Below are 23,656 nucleotides of genomic sequence, written 5' to 3' on the forward strand. Positions count from 1 at the left end.
AGAAAGAAAGAAAGAAAGAAAGAAAGAAAGAAAGAAAGAAAGAAAGAGAGAGAGAGAGAGAAAGAAAGAAAGAAAGAAAGAAAGAAAGAGAGAAAGAGAGAAAGAGAGAAAGAGAGAAAGAAAGAAAGAAAGAGAAAGAGAGAAAGAAAGAAAGAAAAAAGAAGGAAAGAAAGAAAGAATCAAAGAAAGAAAGGAAGGAAGGAAGGAAGGAAGGAAGGAAAGAAAGGAAGGAAGGAAGGAAAGAAAGGAAGGAAGGAAGGAAGAAAGAAAGAAAGAAAGAAAGAAGGAAAGAAAGAAAGGAAGGAAGAAAAGAATTGATAAGTGGTGCTAATCCCTTCTTTTAATACTCAGGGGCTTCTGGGTATTTCTTATCTTGTAGGTACTTCTCCACCTGCCACATTTTACTTCCTTTCCACTAGAGTTGGTTGTAAAGTAGATGATAAGGGATTTTCCTATAGCCCACAAAGCATGAAAAAAAATCTTTAATCATATTGAAAGGATTGGAGAGCCTTGGCCATTGGATGGAAGCAATAAGCACCACACAGGAAATATCTACAGATTGGCTAAGAGATCAATCATACCTTTTGAGCCTGTCTCAACAGCTGGAGAATGAGTATGGGCCAGCAGTGATGCTCAGCTTTTGAAAGGGTATCAATCTTAGGTGGGAGGGGGAGGAGTCTTTTATTGTGCTTTTCCCTTCCACATTTGCCCAGTAACAATGTTATTTTGAAGTGGAGCTAATTAACAGGCATGAGATACTACATCTAGCAAGAAGTAGAGATTCACATGACAGACAGACACAATACACATAGGCAGTCACTCAAGGAAGGAAGCAGCCTCTAGGAGTGGGCCCTCTGAAACGACAGAATAGATTCAGCTATGAACTCATGATAGTTAGTCTTAGAATTTGAGGACTGAGATGAAGAAGGGACTGCATGAAGAGAAAAAAGATTTCCAGGTCCTGAAGGACCAGAGTTATGAACTGACTTGGACCATGTATTCCCTAAATACGTGCCTCAGACATTATTCTACATTTTTTGCCCACTCCATCCATGGACTGTTTGTATTTGTGGGAGAGTGTACCTCAGGTTCACAGGGAAGGAGTTATTTTTGTTTTTTGTTTTTATTATGCTATTTAGTTAAATGCCTTTGTTATGGGCTATCATGTCTACTGGCTGATTATTAATGGGAAACACACTTGTCAGGGTTGTGAGCTACAGTGTTAGATATTTAGACTGACAGGGTTATCCAGAGAACCTGAGGTAGCAGCTGCCCTTTGGGGACTTAAACTGTGAATTTAAGTACAAGTTAAGAAGAGTAACCAAGAAGGACTGCTATATATATAAACTACTTTTTGCTAATATTGATTCAGAGTGTGTAGGGATGTCATAAAGTTGAAACCTTTTGGATTCCTGTTTTCACTTTGCCAGTTTTTAGAATGATGACTAGGAATACAGGCACCTGGGGTATATTCTATTGGATCATGCGATCGTAGACTCAGCTGAGATGGATATTAAAGGCTATAGAGTCAAACCTCCTCACTTTACACATGAGAAAATTGAGACCCAAGGCCATCCAGATAGCAAATGGTAGAGCTTCCAAATTCAGTGCTTTCTCTACTGCTCCATGGTGGGCTACATTGACACAGATGATCTGACCTATAGGTGGAATTGGAATAGAAGAGAGTAAGACCTATAACCTCCAGAAAGTCCCGATTTCACTGCTGTGGGGATTAAAGGGAAGGGAAAGCAGGCCTCCGAGAGAGGGACAATGCAGCTGTGGAACCCTGGTGGTGGTGGCTTGTGGACAGTTGCATAATGAGATGGAACAGGCCAGCAGAGGATGTTGAGGTAAGGTATGTGAATGATGGTCCTTATGAGAAGGAAGCATGGGCCTCTGTCCCTCCTCTCCTGCTCCCCAGTGTGGATTTGTTAGATAGAATCACCCTATTGGTTTCAGCTCTGCCAAGGTTTGGCTCAGTGGAAAGAGTTGGAAGGATGATTGATCGGAGATGGGGAGTTGGGAATGTTTATACATGTATTGTTATTTCACAATTTAGACATTATGAAGTTAACCAGGCACCTTAAGATGTCATTCTGAAAGCTAGAGAATTTCCCCATGGGTAAAGCATCTGCTTTAGCCAACACATAAATGATGAAAAGCTTGCTCCTGGATTCATACTCTAATGCTTTTTCTTCCCCCTCTCCCCCAGAAAAACCTAAGGTCCATGGAGGAGCTTGTTAACAAGGTTAATGTTTGTATAACATAGAACATTCCCATACCCCTGCCTTTGGCCTGACCTAAGAACCACTCCTGTAGTCTTTGCGCAGAACACAGGTATAGGGGCAGGGGTAGCACTTCAGTTTCTCCTCGCAATTGTTTAGAGAAAAAGATTCTAACAGCTGGCCTAAACTATTATCTTTCTTTTGTCCAATCCTATAAAAAAGGGGCTATCTCAGCATTGATGTGAGAACCAGTGATTTCACAAAGGACAAATTATGTAGACCTGAACTAAGTTTTGATTTATACCTACCTCATTCATCCCAGTCAATTAGCTTACTTAACCTTTTGACTACTGTAATACATACAGAGAGAGGTCTAGAGAACAGAACTGAACTTGGAGTAAGGAAATACTTGGGTCTGAATTCTACTTTGAGCATTGCTATCCATGTGACCATGAGCCTCTTTGAGACTCAATGTCTTTATTGTAAAACAGAGGGTAATGTTTTTGATAATTGTATTCAATACAATTGGCTTCCTTTGTAATTCTATGCATTTTATTTATTTAAAAACATTATTTAGAGAAAGGGTTCATGGGCTTTACCAGACTTCTAAAGGGGTCCATTATACAATTAAAAAAAAAAGATTAAAAATCCTTGCTATATACAAAGACAAAAATTGGTGAGGTAGGATGGGCACTGAATTTTGCATGGGTGAGCAGATTAAGTAGACAATCATCAAATTGTGAAATTTCAGATTTGAGGACCTTTTAAGTCTTCTAGCCCCACCCACTTCATAGACAATAGACATCACTTTATTCCATATCCTCATGGATACATAGATGACAATAAAATTTATACTATACAGACCTTTAATTTCTAAGGAAAAAATTAATGATATATCATGGACTCAAAAAATTTGGGACATGCCAGTGTAGGTGCTGCCTATTACACATTCTGCCCAAAATCAGTAAATGGCATTGAAAACTCTTCAGAAACCATGAGCCCTTCTACTTCTTTCAAATAACATGTTGCTAGGAAACAAAAACTTAGAATATACTCACCTGCTGAGAAAAGGTCTATAGCCTCACAGTAATGGGGCCTCTCAAAGTAACAGGACTGCCTTTAGCCATGAACATGGGGACAAAGAAGGCTGTTTGATACTTCAAGGTTTCACTTTCACAGATTTCTTCATTTATATGACTATTACATTAATATTGTTTATGCTGAATGTATTCAGACGTGTCCTTGAGAGTGTATTGTGCAGAAACAAATGCTGTAGCATCAAACATTTTTCTTTGGAGGTAAAATAAACAACAAAATTAAGGGCAGTCTTGTTGGTGGTTAAGTTCTGTTGACTTACAATTCATCCAAGTTGGTACATTGTTGCTTCAAGCTAATTCTTGCATTATTAAAGAAAAAAAGTCCCTGAAAACCTATGCCAACATCACCATTTCCATTCACTAGGATATGTCTGGCAAGATAGCATCCCTTCTTACATCATTTAGTAATCTAGTTATAAGCTCCATGAAGACAAGAAATTATATCTTTTGTAAATTCTATATCTCCCATAATATCTATCACAGTGTTTTGCGTACAGTAGTCACTTAGTAAATGTTTATTGGATGGCATTGAATCAGATAATATTTTTAGCAGTTCTATCAATGGTCCTCTCTGTAGCAGTAGTAGAAATCTCCAAAGCTGAATTAACTGGGTAAGCCAAGTACCAATTTGCCATAATTAACTGCATCATCTGGAACCTGGGAAGTAAGCCCTATCTTTCTCTGTTCCCAATATACATTTATCATGCCTCCTCTAACTACATAGAGCAGGATTTGTAAGGAAAGGAAAGGAAAAAAGAAAAAAAAATAAGAGAAAAGAGGAAATCTAGCTCTGTTCTTAGATTAATGGTTGTAACTCTGTTGTGAGAATGGTCTATACCAGGCCTACACAACATACTGCCTGTGGACTGCTTGTGGACTGCCAGAGGATTTTGGGTGGCCCACAGAAAATGGAGAGGATGTAAAAGAAAGTAAAAATGTAATGAGTGCTTTGTCCATGACCCGCTTAACCCTCCTTCTGCTAGTTGCTATTGTGCCCATCATGTAACTCAGCAGGTAGGTTGCCACTGGGCACTCTCGCCTGTTTGTCATGCGACCCATGGTAACTAACCATCGTCAGTCTATCTCCAGTCTGAGAGGAGCTGGAGTCATATCTTTTCACTGTATATTTGGTAGTTACTGATGTTGAACAGGTATAGCCACATTCCAATACAGCTGATGCCCACTATGCAATGAGCAGCAACAACGTAAGGGCTTCATCCCCTCCCTCGCTGTGCAGCTGCCCTCCAAGATTCATGAGTGTCTGGTGCTCTCTCCAAGGTCAGACACTCAGTTCAGTATTTCTTTATATATGAGCAGTTGCTGTGGAGATTTTTTTTGGTTCTAACATTAAAGTTTTTAGGGAAACTTTGTAAAATGGGTAATAAAAAGAAATGGAAGATCGAATCAGAACATAGAGTGTTTAGTCCAGAGTGGACAAATAGATACTTGTTTATTTACACAGGAGACAAAACATTTGCCTCGTTTGCTGAGAAATAAAAGCTGTTCTGAAAAATACAATCTTCGTCGCCATTTTAAAGCAAAACATCTTGACTTAAGCAAATTGGACACCAATGAAAAACAAATTAAAGTGTCCAAATTGTTGAAAAATCTCAGTGGGGAACAATGGTTTTTCAAGAAAGTAAACTCAGAAAATGAGGCAGCTACTAAGGTTAGTTTTCAGAATTCTAAAGAAATTGCTGCTGCTGGGAAGTCTTTTACTGAAGGTGACTTTATAAAGTTGTTTGCTGATTGCAGTTTCTGGATTATGTCCCAATTAAAACAATTTTGAGAAATAGTTTAATTATTAATTATACCTTTACTTGTAAAGTGAGCCACTTAAAACCTATCTGTGGCCTGAAGAAGTTTAGCCTATTTCAATTTTGTCCCCTAACCACTGCCAATCTATACCTTATCTTTACTGAATCCTAGAATACTGTCTCTAGCCTGGTCATTTAATAGATCATAGATTTAGAGTTAGAAAGGATCTTAGAAGTCATCTGATACAACCTCTCAATTTATAGATCAGGAAACTGAGACACAGAGAGAGTCAGAGACTTACCTATGGGCACATTGGAAATATTGTGTTCCTATTTTGTTTTAAAATATTCCATATTTTGCACATGGTGGGCACTTAATAAGTATTCATTAAATTGGATAAAACAATTGTCTCCATGTAAAAAGGGGATTTACTAGTTGGAGAGTCAGGACACTGATATAAAAAGGTAACTATTGATGCTAAGTTATAGATGCTGACTGCCCATTGAGTGATCCAGAAAGAAAAGAAGAAAAAGGGACAATCGTTGGCTCTGTATGATAGATTTGTCCTCATCTCTTGTGAATAAGAGTAGCTGTGAATAGGCCAAAACCTTACTCAATCAAAGCAGTCAGAAATAAGATGACCCATCTAAAAGAAAACATTGACAGAAATGTGGAGACCTGTCTCTACACTGTATAACATCTCCCCCTGCCCCAGGCTTATACTAAAATATACATGATCTCACTTTAAGGGAGAAGGCTGAACTTCCCAAGAAAATATAAATGAGGCCTTTATAACTTCCTGAAATGTTCTAATTATAAGGAGACACACTGGAAACAACAACATAATAATAACAACAAGCATTTATATTTGTTTTGCAGATGTTACCTCATTTAATTCTCACAATAACACTATGAAGGAGGTACTATTATTATCCCATTTCACAGTTGAGGAAACTGAGGAGCAGACAACTTGAGTGGCTTACTTAGGATCACTCATCTCATGATGAGGCAGGATTTGTACTCTGATCATCTTAACTCCAATGCCCACACTATCCACTGAGCCACCCAGCCGCCATAAGTCATTAAGAAAGTTATCTTTAGTGGGTGCTTCAGTCTTACCAGACAGGTCTCTCTTTCAGTCAGTGGTCTTTTTCAGACCTGAAACTTTAAAGCTTCTAAATGTACTTCCAAGGAGAGAATCACACACTGGAGCTATTTGGTATACCCTAGACCTCACTGAAAGTTCTTCTTCTTCAGTTACTTATGTTTGTACACGCTCTAGTTCAGGCCCTTATCATATCTTATCTGGCCTACTACAAAACCTTCCCAACCGGTATCTCTGCTTCAAGTCTCTCCCAACCCCAGTCTGTTCTCTACACAGCTATCAAAGTGATTTTCCTAAAACTTTAGTCTGACCATGTCACCCTGGAGTCAGTAAACTCCAGTGGCTCTCTATTATCTCCAGAATCAAATATAAAGTCCTTTGTATTTTCATTTAAAGCTCTTCACAACTTGGCATCTTCTCAATGTTCCAATCATCTCACATTCTACTCCTGTCCACACTCTCCGTGATTCACTCACACTGGACCACTCTCTGTCTAATGCATGTGTCATGCTCCGTACTAGCTATTCCCCTGTGCCCGGAAGACTTTCCTCCCAGCTCCCCACTCTTAGAATCTCTCACTTCCTTCAAGACTCAGTTCCTTCAGGAGACCTTTCCTGCTCCCCTCCAGATGCAGGGAATGCCTTCCTTTCTAAGGTTACCTTTAGAGGTGTTCTGGAGCCGGCTAGAACTACAGAAGCAATTGTTAAATTTTCAGTGTGAGCATCTACGGCTTTGAAATTGTTAAACGCTACAAATCAGGGCTTGATTTTTTTCCTGATTGTTTAGACTTAATGTGGAGTCAGTGAGGGAGAGAATGTCAATGTTATAGAGCAAACTCAAAAGTATGCCATGCATAATTTTTTGGAGAGTTAAACATTTACCAGCACACTCTTGGATCTCCTCTGCATTTATGTCAAATGTTCTGATTTATATATGCTATTTCCCCCATTAAAATGTAAACTCCTTGAGGGCAGGGACTATTTTTGCCTTTTCTTTGGATCCCTAGGGCTTAGCACAATGCCTGGCCCATAAAAAGTGCTTAAAAATGTTTATTGATTTTATACATGGGCCCTTATTAGTATAAAATTTCTACATGCATGCTGCTAACTTCAGGCTCAGACAGAAAAATTTGGAAACAATATAATCACTTCCAAGTCTATGTAAGAAAAAATTTAAAAAAAGCATTTTTAACCTTTTCTTCATCAGTAATTCCTTCTGTAATCATGCAAAGCAAAAATCCCTTAATGAAAAAGGATGTAGTTCTTAATAAATAGGGCATATTGTTGAATAGAATTGTACAAATGGCTGCATTTAAATACATGTGTGTGTATTTATGTATATACACACATATGTACGTATATATATAAATATGTAGTATATATGTACATATATACACACATGCATACATACATGTACACATTTGCCTCTATTAAGCTAGCAATCTAGGCAGTAATCAAAGCTGGTACAGATATAGAGTAATAAAGATCATATGTTCAGATGGCTTAGGTTAAGATTTAATGAGCTGGGAATATCCCTTGGTTACTCAAGAAAATAAAGATTTAAGTGGGCTATTTGAAGACCTCCTTTGAGGAGAAGTGGATTCATTCTTTTGAGGTTCTCCCTAACATAGAGCAACCAGCTAACACACATGTATTGGATAGGCCCCTAAGCAAAGATGACCCTAAACTGACACTTTCCTTCCTCATTTTAGAATCCTCCAAGATGAATCTCAACTTACCAATTAATCTAACACCAGCACAGTCATCTGTTAAAACCTAATTGTTAACTTTGACACTGGCAGAGATTTCTCCTGCAAAGATGTTCATTTTAAACAATTATCAAACAACTCCTTACTCAAGGAATGAAAAGCTACACAATGTCTTAAAACTATTGAAAAAGGCTCACATTTGTTATTATTTGCTTGTTTGTTTTACAGAATGTAATAGTCAAACTCAAGACCCTGGTGACCATGCATTACCCCACAATAGCATTAAGGACGGAAAGATGCCAGACCTACTTTTTAATTGAAAAGAAGCACCCGTGAATTCCTTTATGGTAAAGCTAGAGACGTTGGAGTGGGGAGGGCCCACAGTGAGGAAAATCATGTGATAATTGGACTTTGGCCTCTCCTAGATCATATCTACTTTTTTTCTCATTCTTTAACACCACTACTTTTATTCAGTAATTATAATTCATCCTTATGTCATGCTTTACAACCAAATAACAATGTCTCCCTTTTCTCTCTATCTCTCTCTGGAGTAAATGCAAGGAAAAGAGGAGGAAGGGGTGTCTTCCCTAACATAGGCATAATGTGGGTGGGGCTGGTACCTGGAGCAGACTGCAAAAGAAAAAGCAAGGAAAGGGTCTTTTTTTTTGGAGAGAATGATAACAAATATGGAAAAAAGGAATTTGGAAATTTCTGTCTCATCTCATGTGGGATAGATGGCAGAAAAAAGATATGATATCTTCAGTTGCCTGAAAAACTGCTGGATTGGCTTAGCACACAATGCTTGTCACAAAGTAGATAAAATTTATTGACTGACTAAGAGGCTTGGTGCTGCTTTTCAACAACAAAGTATCTTTAACAAAGAAGAATAAAGATGGAATTCTGGGTCAAATTATAAAGTCAGTTGGGATTGACTCAATCTCTCTTTTCTCCTCAATCTCTTTCAATCCAACAAAAATGTGTTAAATGTCAGAAGAGAGGTTAGGGCCAGAGATATAAATCAGAGAATCATGTGATAGTTATAGCCATGAGAATGGATGAGTTTTCTGTAGGAGGGAAAGCAAAGAGAAATGAGAAGTGATCCTATGGTTAAGATGTGAAATCCATGTAGGAGAAGAGGTAGAAGAGGTAGGAGGAAAGCCAAGATAGCTCAATGTCACAAAACCAGAGAAGTATAGTGTTTCAAAGCAACGACTTTAAATGCTATGAAGTCAAGGACAATTAGAACTGAGAATGAGTCATATCCGGTTATGAGAATGTCACTGGTGATTTTAGAGGGAGTAGATTAATGGTGGGGCAAGTTTATAAGGGAAACAAGAATGAGTAAAATGTTAAAAAAAAAAAAGGCACTAGCATGTGAATGATACTCTCTGAAAAAACATGAGGGGGGCAGCTAGGTGGTATAGTGGATAGAGCACTGGCCCTGAATTCAGGAGGACCTAAGTTCAAATCCAGCCTCAGACACATAACACTTACTAGCTGTGTGACCCTGGGCAAGTCACTTAACCCCATTGCCTAGCCAAAATAAATAAATAAATAAAAAAAGCATGAAGGTTAATTGAAAGGAGAGAGTAGTTAGGAGTAGTAGCAGCACTGAGGAAGTTCTACCCTTGTTGTACATTATTTGTAAGTAGAGGGAAAGGATCAGATGAATAGAAAAGCTGAGGGTGAAGGGGTGAGGTGGGAATAATTGCTCAAGCAAAGTCCTGGATACTTGAAGAAGAGATGGGACCAAGAGCACAGGTAGAAAGTTTAGACTTAGAAAAGGAACAGTAGGAAGGAAAACTATAAGGATTTCTAAGTGCCTACTATGCACCAAAGAAGGCAGCTACATCACCCAGGGGATAGAGTGTTGGGCCTGAAGTCAGGGAGACTTGAGTTCAAATCCGGCCTCAGACACATAACACTTACTAACTGTATGACCCTGGTCAAGTCACTTAACCTCTGTTTGCCTTAATCTACTGGAGATAGAAATGTCAAACCACTCCATTATATTTACCAAGAAAACCCTGCAGTCTGTATTAGTGTGCTATGATCCACGGGGTCATGAAGAAACGCACATGACTGAATGAGTCCACAATAAGTACACGTGCCAGGCACTCTAAGTATTTTACAAGTATAATTTCATTTGAACCTTAGAACAGCTATAGGGGATATTACAGTTATCCCTTCTACAACATGCAGGGGAAGTGGGGGATGGGGTTAGGGGCACAGAGCCCCCATGATCTGGAAAGTCCATAAAATTTCTTGACCCTCCCTTTGTACTAGAGAAGAAGTCTGAATTTTTTCTTTTTCTTTTATGGGGTGTTTATAGCACCTTATTGTAAAATTTGGGTTGATACTATACAACACTACACATATATTTTATGCATTTCTTAGTTTCTAAATTGTTTCTGTGTAGTCTACTGACCTTCATGCATTATCTGTGGCTTCTGCAAAACTCCTCCAAAATTCCCATTTAATTTCTCTTGCCAACTGGCAATATATTGAAACTGCGATATATCTAAACTGCAATGGGGAAAGTCACGATGTAGAAAAGGATAACTATATTACCTCTATTTAACAGTTGAGGAAACTGAGGCAAACAGAGGTTGAGTGACTTACCCAGGGTCGCACAGCTAGTAAGTACCTGAGGCTGTATTTGAACTCAGGATTTTCTGACTCCAGGTCCAGCTGTTCTATCCACTGTAGCACTAAGCCTCCCCAGTAAGGGAGGAAAAAAGTATGGATGAAGATACAGAGATATTTGGAGATAAGGAAAGTGAAGTTAAGAGGTATCAAGGCCCAGAAGAAGACTTCTTAACCTATTCCTACTAAATACCTTTGCTACTCTAGTTTGAGAGGAAAGAAAGCACACTCCTCAAGCAGGGAATATTAACTCAGATACCCTAAAGTAATTCCCTAACCTCTCACGGCCAACAGGAAAGTCTGCACAAATTTGATGGAAAGGACTAGACAGAACTGAAGCCCAGCAATTTCTTGCAGAAGTGTGAAGGAAACCTTTAACAGTCTATTGACATAATCAAAGTCAGCAAAGTTGGGAATTGCTTTAATCAATACCACATGGGAAAATATAACAAAATGAGGTAATTGCCTATGAAAAGAAATTTAGAGTTTTTCCTTCAAAAGGATGACTGCAATATCACTTTCCATGATAAATGAAGACTATAAACACATTGTCAAAAATATACATTGTCCAATGAATTAGAACAAAAATATTTTAGTTTGCTGTCAGTTAACTAGAAAAAGTTTAGATCTTAATTCAGGCCCAGGCAGGAATGATCTAATCGGCTACAAACAGCTTTACAGAGAGTATAAGTGATAAAAATTGCAAACAGATGATATGTAAATAAATATTTGCATCAAATGGAATAAATATTTAGAAGTGCTGAAAGCTCCCAATTATCTTGTTTTAATTGATTCACATAGTAACTCATTTTTGACCATTATACTTGCCTAATTAACACTTCAGTAGATGTAGACGTTAGGGTCTTAGATCTCCTGTGCTTTTGAACATTACAGGATTGTATATAGTGACTTCCTTACATTTCACGGTTGGATAAATAAACCCTTTTTTGGAATAATACATATGTAGTTATGCACCAGGTGTTTCTTAAATGCAGGGTTATCCTTCTTCAGAGAAACAGACTTGGGAAGAAGACTGGGGCTGATTGGCTTAGATGGTGGCACCAGATTCAGGGTGGGGAGAAAATCTCACAGGAAGTGTTGACGATTGTATCAAAATGTTGGTGTCAAGATGCTGGCTTTGTGGTAATCACAGATGGTTGTAAACAATTCCCAAGCTTTCCAGGATTTTTTGTTCTGAGATCATTAATAAGCTGGGAAATGACCTGGGTGTGCTCCTTCATAAAACCAAGGGCAACATTATCAAGATGGCTGTTTTCCCTTATTTTTCTCTGTTGACACACTGTCCACATGAAAACAGGTATCTCTCGGCAATCATTAGCCGTAGTAACTGGAACAGACATCTTCATATTGAGAAACTTGCAGGGGACAAACTTTTTTCACTCTCAATTAAATGCAACCAATGTCATTACCTATTTACTTTGTGCAGTGTCTTAACACTGCATATGTTCAATTAATCCATCAATCATCACATCTTTATTAAACACGCTATGTTAAGCACACCTTGCTACAAACTCTGAAAGATGCACAGATAAAGAAGAAATACTCCCTGCCCTTCGGAGCTTAGAGTTTAGGACGGGAGGCAGAAAGATAATAATAATAAAGAGATGAAGAAAGATAATAACAATTCAAACTAGCATATGCCATATACCAAATGAGTGACAAAGAGTCAATGAAAAATGATAGTATAATTAGATGTATATAGACCCAGTTGAATTGCCTGCCTCAAATGGTAGTCGTTAACATTTTCAGCATCAGCCAGGCTGGATAACTTCAGTCATATCACCCAGGGATCTGTGCTATCACATTTAACATTTTTATCAATCATTTTGATATAGATGTACAGATGTTATCAATATCAAATTTGCAGATGGCCTAAAGCTGGGATGGATAATTGACACATTAGGAGTGACAGAGTTAGGATCCAGGAGCCCCAAGATCTCCTAGTTGGTGTCTGTCAAGTCTGCATCAGGAGAAAGAACCAATTTTTGATTGAAGATTACTCAAGAGAAGAAGTAACAGAGAAGGATAAGGCCAGCACTCATATTGAGCCATAAGAAGATGCAGGCAGAAGGCAAAGATTGGGTTCAGAGGGTGGAGCCTGGTTCCAGTCGTCATATCTAGCTAGGGCTGTAACAGTAGCAACATCCTAACTACAGAGACCTACCAACCCAAACAAAGAATGTAGAAATAGGTATAGCCAGTTCTTAGCACAAAGTCCTAATCCAGGAACTGAGGTGAGCAACATGGATATAAACAGGATAGGAAGCTCACAGCAAAGGGATCCTGTTGTTCAGTTACTCTGAATATTTAGTGCCTTCAAGTCAGCTTATAGCAGTTGGGGCCATAAGCTATCTACTGGAGCTTTAACCAAGGATAAGTCTGCAGTTGTATTGCCAAAACCCAAATTAGGATAGAGATCCAGCAAAGCCCAGAGCAGTAGTATAGCCATCAGACCACAGTCAACCACTTAGGATGTGTTGAAATTTTGTAACTCCCTCATCTAAGCTGACCCTGATATCCTTGAAGAGCATAGTACTGATCATCTAGAAAAGCACCAGCAGGTATCCAGAGAATACTTATCAGGACCAAAATATGCCCTGATGTTATCTCCAGAAAGCAGAGCCTGGCCCTAATATCAAGTCCCAATTCAGGTAGTAAGGTTGGAAGAAGGAATAAATAAAGAAACAAGATACTAAACATAAAGAGCTATTATGTTAGGGGTGTCCAAAACACAAATTCAGAAGAAGAAAATAACTCTACAACATCTACAAGCAAAACCACTACAAATACACACATACTTTGACCACAAGTTCAATTAGGATCCCTGGAAAAAATGGAGCAAGACTTTAAAAATGATGCAAATGAAATGAGAAATTAGCAAGTATTTGTCCAACTATACTTCAATAAAACTGACAAGATAAAATAATTTTATAAAATTATTTAAATTTACAAAAACATAAACTGCCCAAATGAACATAAGAAACAGAGAAATTATGTAAACCAATCTAAGAAAAAAAAACTTAATAGGCCATAAATGAACTCCTAAAGGGAGAAAAATAAGGATAAGATAAATTTACAAATGAATTGTATCAAATATTAAAAAATAAATTTCAATATTAAACTACTTACAAAAATAGAAACAGAAGGATTCCTATCAAATCTTTCTGTGACATAAATATAGTCTTTTTATCAAAACCAGAGAGTTAAAATGAGAAAGAAAAATATAGATAAATATTTTAATATCTATCAGTGAAAACATTTTAAATAAAATAATAGCTAAGAGATTATAGTAACATCAGAAGAAGCATTTACTATGATTGGGTTTAGATTATCTATATCTGGATATAGAAATGGTTTAATAATAGGAAAGCTCTAAATATAATAGATCATATTAATAGTAAGAGCAATAAATTCTTAAATAAAGATACAGAAAAAAACTTTTGACAAAATTCAATAATCACTTCTATTAAAAACATAAAACTCATAGGAATAAATGGACCTTCCCTTAGTATGGTAAACAATATTTTTCTAACACCAGGAGCCAGCATTAAATAGCATGGAGATAAACTAGAGGCCTTTCCAATATGATCAGGGATAAAAGCAAGGATGACCATTATCAACACTACAATTTAATGTTGCACTAAAAATGTTAGTTACAACAATAAGAGAAGAAAAAGAAATTGAGGCAATAAGCATAATCAAAGAAGAAACAAAAGGATTGCTTTTTCCAGATGATATTATGGTTTAACTAATGAATCAGAGAATAAACTAACAAGTAATTGAAACAATAACTGCAGCAAAGTTGCAGGACATAAAATAAAGCCACACAAATTATTACTATGTCTGTATTATTACCTACAAAATCCAGCAGGAAGAAATAGAGGGAGAATTTCCATTTCAAAAAAACTACAGAATGAATGAAATGTTTGGAAGCCTACCTACTAAGATACACAAAGGAATTATGTGGATATAATTGCAAAATAATTTTTTATAGAAATACGGACCTAAATAAGTCAGCAAATATCAACTGTTCTTGGGTAGGCCAATCCATGGTAATAAAAATGGCTATAGACAAAGCAGCAATTATAAAACAATTATTTGGTACTAGTTTTTAAAAATATAGACGATCTGTAGAACAGATCGATTATGTATATAGAAACATGGTCATGTTAATAAACACAAAGAGTACAATTATTCAATTAAGGACTCACTATTTGACAAAACTGGGAAACAAAACTTAGGTTTAGACCAACACCTCACACAATATACCAAGATAAGTTCCATACACACATACATACATACACACACACACACACACACACACGATTTAGATTTAACAGTTTGCATAATAAATTAGATGAATAGGGAAGAAATTACCTTGTAGGTGTAGGATAGGGGAAGAATTCATGATAAAATGAGGTAGAAAAAGTCAAGCAGACAAAATGGACAAATTTGATTACATAAAATTTTAAAGGTTTTATAAAAATAAAACCAATGCAATTAAAGTTGGAAGGGAAACAGTTATTTGGGGAAGGGAACTAGGAACTTTTGCAGAATGTTTTTGCTATGAAGTTCTCATTTCTAAGAAATACAAGCAGTTGATTCAAATGTACAAAAATAAGCATCATTTCCCAATAGATCAATGGTCAAAGGATATGAATAAGGAAACTTTCAAAGGAAGAAATCTAATCAACAATTATGTGAAAAGCTACAAAATTATGAATAATTAGAGAGGCAAATTAAATCAGTTCTGAGGTTCCCTCTCATAACCATCAGATTGGAAAAAATGACAACTAAGGAAATTGTTGAAGTGGTCTTGGGAAAACAAGCATGTTAAGGCACTGCTGGAACATTAAGTCAGTCTAATTATTTGAAAAAACAATTTTAACTATGTTCCCAAAGCCTCTATGTACATATCTCTTGACTTAGTGAAACCACTACTAGGCCTATACCACAAACAGATCAAAGGAAGAGGTAAAGGTCCTAAATGTAAAAAACTTTAACAGCTCTTTTTGTGGTGGCAAAAGGAATGCCTATATATTTGAGAACTGCTAAAAAAAATTTCTGTCATATCAACGTAATGAAATCTTATTGTTTCATAAAAACATAATTAAAGAAGTGGTTTCAGAGAAATCTAGGAAGATTTATATGAAATGATGCAGAGTGAATGGAGAATTCAGAGAACAATTTATTCATACAATAACAACATCATGAAGAAAAACAACTTTGAAAGACAAGAACTCTGATCAATGTAATGATCAACCACTATTTCAGAGAACGAACAAAGCATGCTACTCACCTCCTGAGAGAGAGGTGATGGATGAGATGTGTTCCGGACATGGGGAATTTGTTTTGCTTGACTAAGCATATTAGTTACAAGGGTTTTGTTTTTCTTTTCTTTTTTTTTTTTAAGTGAAAGGGAGAAATAGGAGAGAGAGGAAGGCTAAGAATAGACTCTCACTCCCACTCCCACCCCCAAATGAAAAGAGAAGAGATGGAGGGTCACAAGAAATTACAGATATGCAGGATAGCTGTAAAAGTCATGTGTTGAATATATCATATGCTTAAAAAGAAACACACTGAACAATAAAGACACAACTTCATGCATAATCCTTTTTTAGTTTCTGCAGTGTGTATAAAAATCCTGATTTTATGTGGTGTTTATTAAATTCAGAATAAAAGAAAAAAATAAGTAAAGAAGGCTATTATAACAGTCCAGGGAAGAAGAAATAAGGGTCTGAAGTAAACTGGTGGTTGTGTGATAGTCAGAAAGGGTCAGAAATGAGAGCCGCTTATTCCTTCTATTTCTTATAAATATTTAATTCTGAGAATCCTCTGCCATGGTCTTCCCTTGATGTTTCATTGTGGTGTGAAGGTATCTTTTGGTTCTCTAAGATTATGTCACTGAAACATGGGTTTGGGCAACTTACACCAAGCAGGAAAGGCTCTGATCATTGACCTGGTGATGGAGAGTGTATCTGTTACCACAGGCCCAACCTGGCTGAGTTTAAAGAAGTCCATTGCATGTGAATAAAAAAAAAAACTAGAAAAATAACAAATTAAAAATCCCCAATTTAACACCATAATGGAAATCCAAAAAATCAAAGAAAGATTAACAAAATTTAAAGTTTTTTTCAAAAACTCATTGAATTAATAAATGAAACTAGCAACTGGTTTTACGGAAAAAAAAACAAGAAAATAGATCAAGCATCAGTTGATTTGATTTAAAAAAAAAAGAAAGAAGAAAACCAAATTGTTGTTGTAGTTTATTCATGTCTGACTCTTCTTGTCCCTGTGGACCATACTGTCAATAAGGTTTTCTTGGCAAAGAATTAGAGAGGTTTGCCATTTCCTTCTTTAGTGGATTAAGGCAAACAGAGATTAAATGACCTGCCCAGGGTCACCCAGCAAGTAGTAAATGTGTGAAGCTGGATTTGAACTCAGATCTTCCTGACTCCAGGCCCATCCTTCTATTCATTGAGCCACCTAGCTATCCCTATCACCACCAGTGAAGATGAAATTAAAACAATTATTAAGAGTCATTTTGATCAATTATCTGCCAGTAAAATTGACAATCTAAGTGAGATGAATGAATATTTATCTATCTAAAACCAAGAGTAAGCATAATCTGTAATGGGCACAAATCTGAAACCTTCCCAATAGGATCAGGGGTGAAACAGAGATGTCCATTATCACCACTATTATTCAATATTGTACTAGAAATGCTAGGTACAGCAAGAAGGCAAGAAAAAATATTGAAGGAATAAAAACAGACAATGAGGAAATAAAACTATGCTTTTTTGCAGAAGATATGTTGGTACACTTAGGGAACCCTAGTGAATCTACTAAAAAACCTAGTTGAAACAATGAACATCTTCATCAAAATTGCAGAATATAAAATAAACCCACACAAATCATCAGCATTTCTATATAGTTCCTACAAAACCCAGCAGAAAGAAATAGAGAAGTTCATTTAAAATAACCACAGATAATATAAAATACTTGAGAATCTACTTGCCAAGACAAACCCAGGGAGTATATGAACACAATTACAAAATATTTTTCTCGCAAATAAAGACATATCTAAATAAGTGGAGAGATATCAATTGTTCATGGGTAAGCTGAGCCAATATAATAAAAATGACAATTCTCCCTAAGTTAATTTACTTAGTTGGTAATTTACTTAGTTGGTGCCTTACCAATCAAACTATCAAGGAATTATTTTGCAGAGCAAGAAAAATTGATAACAAAATTCATCTGGAAGAATAAAAAGTCAAGACTATCAAGGGAATTAATGAAAAAAATGTGAAGGAAGGTGGCCCAACAGGTTCAAATTTTAAACCATATTACAAAGCAGTAATCTTCAAAACAATCTGGTACTGGCTAAGAAATAGAGTGGTGGATCAGTGGAATAGATTAGGTACACAATACACAATAGTAAATGACCATAGTAACCTAGGGTTTGATAAACCCAAAGATAAGCTTTGAGGGTAAGAACTTACCATTTGACAAAAATTGCTGGGAAAACTGGAAAACAGTTTGGCAGAAACTAGCCATAGACCAATATCTCACACTGCATACCAAAATAAAGTTCAAAATGGGTACATGATTTAGATATAAAGGCTGACATCATAAGTAAATTAGGGGACCATGGAAAAATGTACCTGCCAGCTTTATGGATAAGGGAAGAGTTTACGATCCACCAAGAGATAAAGAGGGTCACAGAAAGTAAAATAGACAATTTTGATTACAAGAAATTAAAAGCTTTTGATAAGATAAAACTAATGCACCTAAAATTAGAAGGAAAAGCAGAAACTGGGAAATTGTTTTTATGAGTTTCTCTGACAAAGGCCTCATTTCTCAAATATATAGGGCACTAAGCCAAATTTATAAAAATAAGAGCCATTCCACAGTTGACAAATGGTCAAAGGATATGGATAAGCAGTTTTCAGAAGAAAGAATCAAAGCTATCTATAGTCATATAAAAATGCTGTAATTAAAACAATTTGGAGATACTACTTCACCCCTATCAAATTGGCTAACATTACACTAAAGGAAAACGACAAATGATGGAGGGGATGTGGAAAAATTGGGACACTGATGCACTGTTGGTTTGGTTGTGAACTAGTCCAACCATTTTGAAGAAAAATTTGGAACTACACCCAAAAGGCTATAAAACTGTGCATTCCCCTTGACCCAGCAATCACTACTAGTTCTGTACCCCAAAGAGATCAAAGAAAAAGGAAGAGGATCTATTTTTACAAAAATATTTATAGCAGCTCTTATTTTTCATGGCAAAGAATTGGAAATTGAAGAGATGCCCATCAACTGAGGAATGGCTGAACAAGTTGTAGTACATGGTTGGGATTGAATACTATTGCACTATAAGAAATGACAAACAGTATGATTTCAGAAAAATCTGAGAAGACTTATATGAACTGATGCAAGTGAAGTGAGTAGAACCAGGAGAACATTGTACATAGTGACAGCAATATTGTAAGGGTGATCAACTGTGAAAAATTTTGCTACTCTGATTAAGACAATGATCCAAGACAATTCCAAAGGTACCATGATGAAAAATGCTATTCACCTCCACAGAGAGAACTGATGAACTCTTTTTATTTATCTGTATATGAGACAAGTGACTTTTAGACTTTTGCATGATCTTAAAGTCCTATGACATGGTGAGTGGGATGATATAGTATCTGGCTATATTTGCATTAACCCCATGCTAGCCTTTTAGATTTAGATGTCATAAAGGTATCATTGAGCAGTTCCATATCCTCTAGTACGATTTCATACATTTCCTCCAAATAATGAGAAAGTCTCCTTTTTAGGGCCTGACTCAACATGGGATGCATTAATTGCTGAGAAAGAGTGGGCCTGGCCTGTAGTGAGGGACAAGGATGGTTGATCACATCACAAAGAGGTAGGGACTGAACCTGTGATTTCATTGGTATAAGGAACTCTTTAAGGAGGAAACTCCGACTATGAGTGTTGGTAGGTATCTTATCTGCAACATGTAGTCTAAGAATTTCCTAGATTACTGCCAGGCTTACTGATGTGTGCAGGGTCATAGTCGGTAATGTGGCAGATGTGAAACTTGGACTCAGTTTTTCCTGGCTTTAAGGCTAATTCTCTGTTTACCCACTATTCCATGCTACCTCTAAAAAAACCCAAATATTTATTAGGCATCTACTCTGTATAGAATTCTATGCTATGTGATGGGTAAAATACATGGTTTAAATAAGAAACTTCTCCTCTGTCAGGGTTTTCCATCAAATAGGGGGAAGGGGTGGTACATACACAAATAACTGTATACAAAAGGCATGAAAGGAATGTATTATGAGTTAGAAAAGGGGAGAACATTCCCAATTGGAGACACCATAGGATCAGAGATTTAGAGTATGAAGGGACTATCCAACTGCTTCAATTTTACAGGTGAGGAAATTGAGATTCAGAAAAAATAAATAACCTCCCCAAGGCCACATAGGCAGTAAGTAACAGGCAAGATTTGTACTGAGGTACTCTGAATCCAAAGTCACTAAAGAAGGCTTTATGGAGGAGGTAGTGATTTAGTTAGTCAATGACAAAATAAAACTATACTTTTTTACAGAAGATACGTTGGTATACTTAGAGAACTCTAGAAAATCTACTAAAAAACTAGTTTAAACAGTGAACAACTTCATCAAAATAATAAAATACAAATATATACATATAAATATAAAATATAAAATAAACACACAAAAACCATCAACATTTCTATATAGTTCCAACAAAACCCTACAGAAAGAGATAGAAAATTCATTTAAAATAACCACAGATAACGTAAAATACTTGGGAATCTACCTACCAAGAAGAACCCAGGGATTATATGAACACAATTACATAATACTTTTTCTCACAAATAAAGATTTCTAAACAATCAGAGAAATATTAATTGCTCATGGGTAGGCTGAGAATCATTGAAGGGTTTTGAGCAAAAGAATGGCATGATCTGACTGATACATAATGAAAATTAGTCTGACAACAACATGAAAGAGAGACTGGAGAGAAGAGAGAATGGAGGTAGGGAGACCTGTTAGCAGGATTCTGTAATAGTACAGGTAGATGCTAATGTTGGCCTGGGCCAGGGCTAGTCAACAATCAGTCAAACAATCCAAAAGAATTTATTAAGCACTGATAAGGTCCCAGATGCTCTGTAAAGAAGATAACTGAAGCCTCTGGGGTGAATGAGATCACAATGGGAGGAAGAGTAAAGAGAGGAGAGAAAAGAAGAAAGAATATATGTATTCATACATTTTTTATTCCTGTCTTGGCCCTTGCTAACAAGTAGAGTCTCACAGGTGAACCCTGGACTCTCAAATTTGTCCCTGTAACTCTGCTTCAGGATTGTTCCTCTTACTATCCATCCCATTCTGGAGCCTGCAAAGATCTGAAAAGATGAAGAAAATTAAGGAGCCAATGGCAAGGCATGGTTTTATTTTATTTTTATTTTTTTTTTCATTTTTAGCTCACCTCTCAAGGTGACTACTGACTACTACCTCTAGTCTAGGCCTTATATTCATTCCATTGGACTACAGGCCTGATTGGTTATTTACTCCCTTTCCCCCGCCCCTTCTTCTAAGAGGCAAAAATAGAGAAATAATTGTAAATTGTCAGTTTTAAGTAAGTTAAATGCCATTTTGTTCATGAAACCTTTCTCAGATCTAAACGTTTTTCCTCTACACCATTTACTCTGTGTATGTTGAAACTTCCTAAATAAGTCCTCTCCTATGTAACAATTATTTGTTAAACAGAATGATTTTTATTCATGCTCTTAAGTAAATAATCAGATCTTGCATAAATTGATATGTGATAGATGGAATAGATAGGTAGATAGATGATAGACAGAAAGACAGATAAACAGACATACAGATAGACACAAATAGATAGATAGATAGATAGATAGATAGATAGATAGATAGATAGATAGATAGATAGATAGAACAGTTAGTAAGCATTTACTATGTCAGGCACTATGTTAAGCACTGGTAATAAAAATAAGAAGCAAGACATTTCCTATCCTCAAGCAGCTTACTTTTTAACAAGGGAAGACAATACATTGCATGACAGTAATGTGGAGTTAGCTAAGAAGTGGTATGGCAGTCAGGCAGGAAAGGCGAAAGCTCACCGGTCCAAACTAGATGATCCAGGGGCAGAGTCCAAACTGGGGTGGGTGGGGAAGATGAAGAGGATGATAGAGTGTAGGCAGTGTGGTCAGGAGATGACCAAGAAGTCAATTGACCCCAATAAGAGTTTCACAAAAAGGCCATTAGTATCATGTGATCAAATTGCCAACTTCTGCTGTAACCTCACTGATTAGTTGCAGAAGTTTGTGAGATTTTTAACATTGTGTCTAGTGAACTAACTTCCCCCAACAACATTGTTTCACCTAATTTTGTGTTTTCTTTTTTTATTAATTTATTTTGATTTATCAATAATCACTTCCATATGCTTTTGAGTTTAAAATTTTTCTCCCCCTTCCTCCCTACCACCCTCCCCAAGATGGCGCACAATCTGATATAGGCTATACATTTACATTCATGTTAAACATATTTTCACATTAGTGATGTTGTAAGTAGAAATTAAAACCAATAGGAGGAATCATCAGAAAGAGGAAACAAAACTCAACAGAAGAGAAAAAAAAAACAATTTGGCTTCCGTAGTTCTTTCTTTGGGTGTGGATAGCATTTTCCATCACAAGGCCTCTGGAGATGTCTTAGATCCTTGTATTGCCAGGAAGGGTTAAGTTTATCAATATTAGTCGTCACACAACATGGCTGTTATTGTGTACAATGTTCTCTTGGTTCTGCTCACTTCACTCAGCATCAGACCATACAAGTCTTTCTAGGTTTTTCTGAAGTCAGCCTGTTCATTATTTCTTATAGCACAATAGTATTCCATCATATTCATATACCACAACTTGTGCAGCCATTCCCCAATTGATAGGCATCCTCTCAATTTCCAATTCTTTGCCACCACAGAAAGAGCTGCTATGAATATTTTTGTACATGTAGGTCCTTTTCCCATTTCTGTGATCTCTTTGGGATATAGCCCTAGAAGTGCTATTGCTGGGTCAAAGGGTATGCCCATTTTTATAGCCCTTTGGGCATAGTTCCAAATTGCTCTCCAAAATGGTTGGATCATTTCACAACTCCACCAACAATGCATTAGTGTTCCAATTTTGCCACATCTTCTCCAACATTTATCATTTTCCTGTTTTGTCATGTTGGCCATTCTGATAGGTGTGATGTGGTACCTCAGAGTTGTTTTTATTTGCATTTCTCTAATCAATAGTGATTTAGAGCATTTTTTCATATGATTATAGATGGTTTTAATTTCTTCATCTGAGAACTGTCTGTTCATATCCTTTGACCACTTATCAATTGGGGAATGGCTTGTATTCTTATGTATTTGACTTAATTCTCTATATATTTTAGAAATAAAGCCCTTATCAGAGAGACTGGTTGTAAAAATTCTTTCCCAGTTTTTTACCTTCCTTCTAATCTTAGTTGCATTGGTTTTGTTTGTGCAAAAACTTTTCAATTTAATGTAATCAAAATTATCTAGTTTGCTTTTCATAATGTTCTCTATCTCCTCTTTGGTCATGAATTCTTCTGTTCTCCATAGATCTGACAGGTAAACTATTCCTTGCTCTCTCAGTTTGCTTACAGTATCAGCCTTTATAGCTAAATCACGTACCCATTTTGACTTTATTTTGGTATATGGTGTGAGATTTTGGTCTATGCCTAGTTTCTGCCATACTCTTTTCCAGTTTTCCCAGCAGTTTTTTTTCAAAGAGTGGGTTCTTATCCCAGAAGCTGGGGTCTTTGGGTTTATCAAATAATATATTACTACAGTCATTGACTACTGTGTCTTGCATACTTAACGTATTCCACTGATCCACCACTCTATTTCTTAGCCAGTACCAAGCAGTTTTGATGATTGCTGCTTTATAATACAATTTAAGATCTGGAATGACTAGGCCACCTTCCCTTGCATTTCTTTTCATTAGTTCTCCTGATATTCTGGACCTTTTGTTCTTCCTAATGAA

The sequence above is a fragment of the Vombatus ursinus genome, unplaced genomic scaffold, assembly GCF_900497805.2.
Source record: "Vombatus ursinus unplaced genomic scaffold, bare-nosed wombat genome assembly UNPS02014797.1, whole genome shotgun sequence".
Taxonomy (NCBI): domain Eukaryota; kingdom Metazoa; phylum Chordata; class Mammalia; order Diprotodontia; family Vombatidae; genus Vombatus; species Vombatus ursinus.